The following is a 5499-nucleotide window of genomic DNA, read 5'->3' on the forward strand; positions in this document are numbered from 1 at the left end:
ATCATCAATGTATGCCTTCAAAATGCACCAAAAGAATAATAATTAATGTGTGCATTATTACACGTTTTAGGGTGGGTTTATAGGTTTAACCAAGAGTTTCCTCCTATATCCCATACCTTGATGTACCTAACCAATTTTTGAGGATAGTTATACATGCATATGGTGGAGGAAAACACAAGCTTTGATTATGTATCATATGCTGGTGATTTCCCCATTAATACTTTTAAGAAATTACCTTCGATTTTAAGCCCCTTTTCGAAGAAAGGAAACCCTAATTGCTTGATCTTTCTATTGCTTTTAGTCTCTAAGGAGAGCCTCCCTCTCTATCTCATTCGGAAAAAGAGATTTGGAAGAAGAGACCTTCAATGACCTAGGGTAGAGGGACCTAAAGGATAGTTCTAAGTAGCTCCTTCAACACATATTAGGTGATATCCACACTTTGTTTTGCTACTAATTTTTGTTAGTAAGAAACCCTTCACTCTGGTTTCCAATTAAGTGTTATTGTAATAGAGTTTGTAACTCCATGTTCTTATGATGATTTTATTCATTTAAAGAATTCAAGTTTTACTGGAATATATTATCATGCCATGTTTATTTTATAGCTATGTGTAGTCTCTCAAGTGAGGATTAGAAGGAGGAGGTTTGTGTTATGCAACCAACTGACAAAACAGAAGAAAATATAGATCAACACCTTAAAAATTATCCTCTTTGAGGGGGGAACCTCCTTTACATTACATAAATGAACAATTATTAGATGATACAAATGACAAGACCTCCCTTTTATATATAGGAGTCTAAGGGGTCACAATATAATCAGAGCCTACATAACAATAATAATGTAAGCTCACAACAATAACAATACTGGGCTTCTATGGGGCACAACAATAACAATATGGGGGCTACACTCACAATAACAATAAAGGGATTACACTATTATTATAGGGAATTGACATGCCTCTCTACTTCAAAAAAGTGTTGTTCTCAACACTCGAGTAGTTTTGGATGCTTCTATATAAAATTCTCATCCTCCCATGTGGAATCTTCAGTGGGTAAGTTCTTCCACTTAATGAGATGCTTTGAAAATGATCAATTCCGTAGTTGTCGGGTTCTTGTTTTCATCACTGCTTTAGGCTCCAATATGATTTTTCCTTTTTCATCAAGTTTTGGAAATATTCTTTGAACTGGGAGCTTGTCATCGATAACCTTCTTTAAACATGAAACGTGGAAAACTAGGTGTACTCAAGAAGACGCATGCAACTCCAATTTGTATGCCATAGTACCAATATTTTGCAACACCTTGTAAGGACCATAGTACTTAGGTGATAATTTATTATCCTTCTTAGCTTGCTTGAGGGAAATTTGTTTGTATGCATTGTAGCTGTAAAAATACCCAGTCACATATGACAAAACTTATTTCACTGTGATGCTGATTTGCTTGTTGTTTCATTCAATTCAACAACAGAGTGAGGTTATGTTGTAGTGGCTACAAACACCCTCCAAAATTTTTCCTTAGATTCGTTTTGGAGCCTCCCTACCAACCTTTCACAGCAACATGTTTTACCTTGTTAGGAACACAAGCTTCAGTGATTTTCTTGCAGAATGACGACCTGTCCATGAGAGCTTGTTGCATCCCCCTCACAGGCTGTTTCTTAGACTTGGTCCAGCTGCAGGCTGAGCATATCCCTCAAGAAATTGCGCAATTCTGAAGGGGAACCAACCTTCCCTCTAGAAATTGCATAATTCTGTCTGGCATCGTGCTGGGCTTTGGAATTGCGCAAATCTTCTTGTCACTGTTCACTGGAAAAAATTGCACAATTCCTCCCAGTAGGATTGCTTAGCCCAGAAATTGCACAGTTCTAGGTAGCATTCAGCCGATCTACTCAGAAATTGCGCAATCCCTCTAGGCAGCTAGCCCAGCTCCCTCCCAAAAACTCACATTTTCTTCCCCTCAGCTGAGAAGATCGATGCATGTGCCTTCAGGTTGACCAGTTCCCTTTGGGATCGAGCAAAAATGATTTGCATGCATGGACTGCTTCTCCCAAAGTAGCATGCAAAGGAATCCCTTGATTCAGGGATCTATTTTTAATAGCTAGAGGTTACATGCAAGGATCATTTCAGAAACCTTTCACCAAGTGTCGCTTTTCCTAGATTTATGGCATGTGTGTCACAACCTCGATTCTATCAAAACTCATCAACCAAACATTGTAGAGCTCATTCCTCACATCAAACTTGCAGCTTTGACATCCCACATTGCATCTAGGAGTCATCGACACACTCAACTCAGTTGTTTTGGGGTAATCCCAAATTTCATGACTTACATTGCATTTTTGTCGCTTTTTGTGTATCGCTTCATGTGAGTGTTGTCTGCTCAATTTCAATGAGCGCTTGCTATCGTTTTCATGTATGTTATCTTGTATAAGCACCATTTCAGTTTTCATTTGCATCTCATTGCTGTCGCATGCATGACACTGTTTTGCACAAATGATCGTCGTTGCATCGACTGGCTTCACACACATGCATGCTTTCCCGTTTTATGAATCCTGCACTTTCTGTTTGCATGAATGATCATTCACTCTTGTTTGCACTCATCTCACCATGCATTCATACTTGTCATGTTTTCAGTCGGCCGTCGATCGGACTGGGTTACCTTGGCCTAGACCGTGCCTTGCCCAACTAACACTGCGCATTTCCGGAGAAGGCTCTCCCTTCCCTCTATAAATTGCACAAGCTTGGAAAAGCACTAACCTCCAGGCTTGCATTGTGCAATTCTTGGAGGCAGTTTCTTGCTGGCCCTAGAAATTGTGCAATGCAGTTTGCTGTTTGCATGTCACTGCTGACTGAAATTGTGCATTGTGTAGTTTCAATCCTCAGCAGGCTAGGCTAGACTGTGTATTGTGCAGTTCCAATAGTTAGTCAGCCTCCTAACAGCCTGGACTGTGCCTTGCGCAGTTTTGGCCACTAGTCTCTCGACCTCCTGATGGAAATTGCGCAACCTTCACGATCAATCACACAGGTATGTTGCAAGTCAGTCCTCAAGCTTGTTTTTTGTTTTGACTGACATATTGATTTCCATGAGTGTTGCTATGCCTCTAGTCATCACAGGTGTTTGTCTATCTCTCAACAACAAAAGTACAATGGTCTTCAGGAGAGCCGAGTCAAGGACACTGTTGAGAGCACAACGTGGGTTGCAGCCAAGCAAGTGTCTATGAGCTTGCTTACCTATGAAGACATCAAGTTTTTCATGGACAAAGATATCAATATCAATGGTAACAAATTCACAATGAGAAACACCATCAACAACAGTAGAAGGTAGCACACTTGCATGCAACGAATGCAAGAGGAAGGTTGTTGACAAAATAGAGGTAGAGCAAAGTTGCAAGTTCAAAGCAGGTCCACTCATGACAAGAGAAACTTTGGAGATTGAGGATATGAGGTGACGATGCGACATGAATTTCACGTGAAGGTAGAGAACGAAACAGAGAAGGAGTTGCATGTGCTGAAGCAGCAACTCAAGGAAGAACAAGAGATGCATAGATGAGAGAATGAGTTGCAGGAGGAATAGGTACAACAGGGGGCGCAACATGCACATACAGATGAAACTGCATCCGTACAAGTTATAGATCCATCACAGCAGCTGGCATGGAGAAGACAAGGCGAGGAGTGTTGTTGATCATATGCAAGGGAATTCAGCGGCATACATGTCATTGTGTGCATGCATGCGATCCCACACATTTTTCACACTCACCAAGGCGAAGACAAGAATCAAGTCCAACTGGAGCTGAACATGTATTTTGACATGTTGATGCGCACGACCACCAAAACATGCTTGGAGATGAGCGCACACATTATGCATCAACATGTTGTCTATCTGGTCACACCCAAGACGACCATCCACATGATATCAGACGAGTGGGATGGAGGAGCCATATTAGTGTACCCTGATGCAATAGAGGCAAGAGTTCACTTCAACAAGATGTCACCATTGAGCGCATAAACACCATTATGGATGACCAATCTTGGCATCAGTTGCCACCATTGACCATCATAAGGATGTCAAAGAGTTGGGCTCACCAAAATGGTCCGAGCGTTAGTGATGTCTTGCATGGCTTGCTCAAGCTGTTTTGTCTCACATGGGTACATGTGCATTGTAATGTAACACCTTGTTAAGCATAAGTTCAAGTGTTTATAGTTGGATGTAATACTCATAGAGTAGATGAAGAGTCATGAGGGTAGATGAACTATCACAAAGGGGAATGTCAAGGGCCACCCCACCCTTTTCTATAAATAGTCCCTTTTCGATAGGAGTATCTTAGAGAAAGCTTGGACAATATTGTAACGTGCTTTGGCTTCTCCACTATGCAGAGCTAGTATATATCTTTGGAGGAGGAGGTGGTTGTGGCTGTAACGTTTCACTATCAGAACTAGTGGATGGACATGGATGTATTGTATGACTGGAAGTTACACTTCTTAATATAACAAAGCCAACACATTTCATGTATATGCCATATTCTATTCCAACTATCTTGTTTACTCTAAATGGTATATGTATATGATTTATTACACATGCATGTATGGAATATTCTGTATAAGTATGTATGAATCTTACTAAAATGTGTTGATTGGTTTAACCATCACTTTGGATTGCTAGCTAACTTGCTTTCTAGTTTGTGATGCATCTTTGCTTGTGTGTTCCTTTCCAAGTCGCGTGCTATCACAGGTTTCCAAGGGGTGCACTCACATCATTTTCCATGTGTTAGAACCGTTCATGCACCTTCCTTGACTTGCTGCAACTATCACACCCTTGCTACCAACAGGGACATATTACTTGCCTCTATATGAAACCGTGGTCAAGGTGATACTATATGACCCACTGCTGGGACTCCTACACCAAATGGTCTGAGGTCTAATTGGGACTTCTTACCAGGGAGATCCCCTAACATGTTGGCGGGTCCAACACCGTCAACATTTCTGGCACTAGAAGGAGGGCCAGATGACAAGCTGAGCCCTCATCACCTGTTTTTAACCTTTGCATATCTATCATGGAGTCTTGCACTCTCCTCCCTCCAAGATGTTTTTTGCATGCCGAATCTGTCACCATCACGAGGGAGTTCTTTGATCTCTTGTCCACATACACGTATGATGGTGAAGACGAAGTGGCATGGCCTGAGTTCTTACATGACTTCCTTGCCTTGCTTCAAAAGGATGAAGGTTGTTCTGACAAACAAGCTAGCCTGCTGCTTGCATACACACTTCGCAAATCTCCACATCGGTGGCTGTGCAACCTATTGGCTGAAAATGTGCACTCACTTGAGCACTTCTATGATCTTATTGAAGACACTTTCAATCATTTTGATCTAGAACATCTTGACCAAAAACTGTTACAACAATGGAAGGCTCTGCGTGAATCACCTATGGATTCTTGGCAGCGCTTCCATGATTTGCAGTTTCAAGCTCCGAAGAGCCAGATGAAATTTTTCTAAATTTGGGACCGATTTGAGT

This window comes from Pinus tabuliformis, chromosome 5_2 (assembly GCF_031772625.1).
Source record: "Pinus tabuliformis cultivar Carrire ecotype Pingquan chromosome 5_2, CPIR1, whole genome shotgun sequence".
NCBI classification, from domain to species: Eukaryota; Viridiplantae; Streptophyta; class Pinopsida; order Pinales; family Pinaceae; genus Pinus; species Pinus tabuliformis.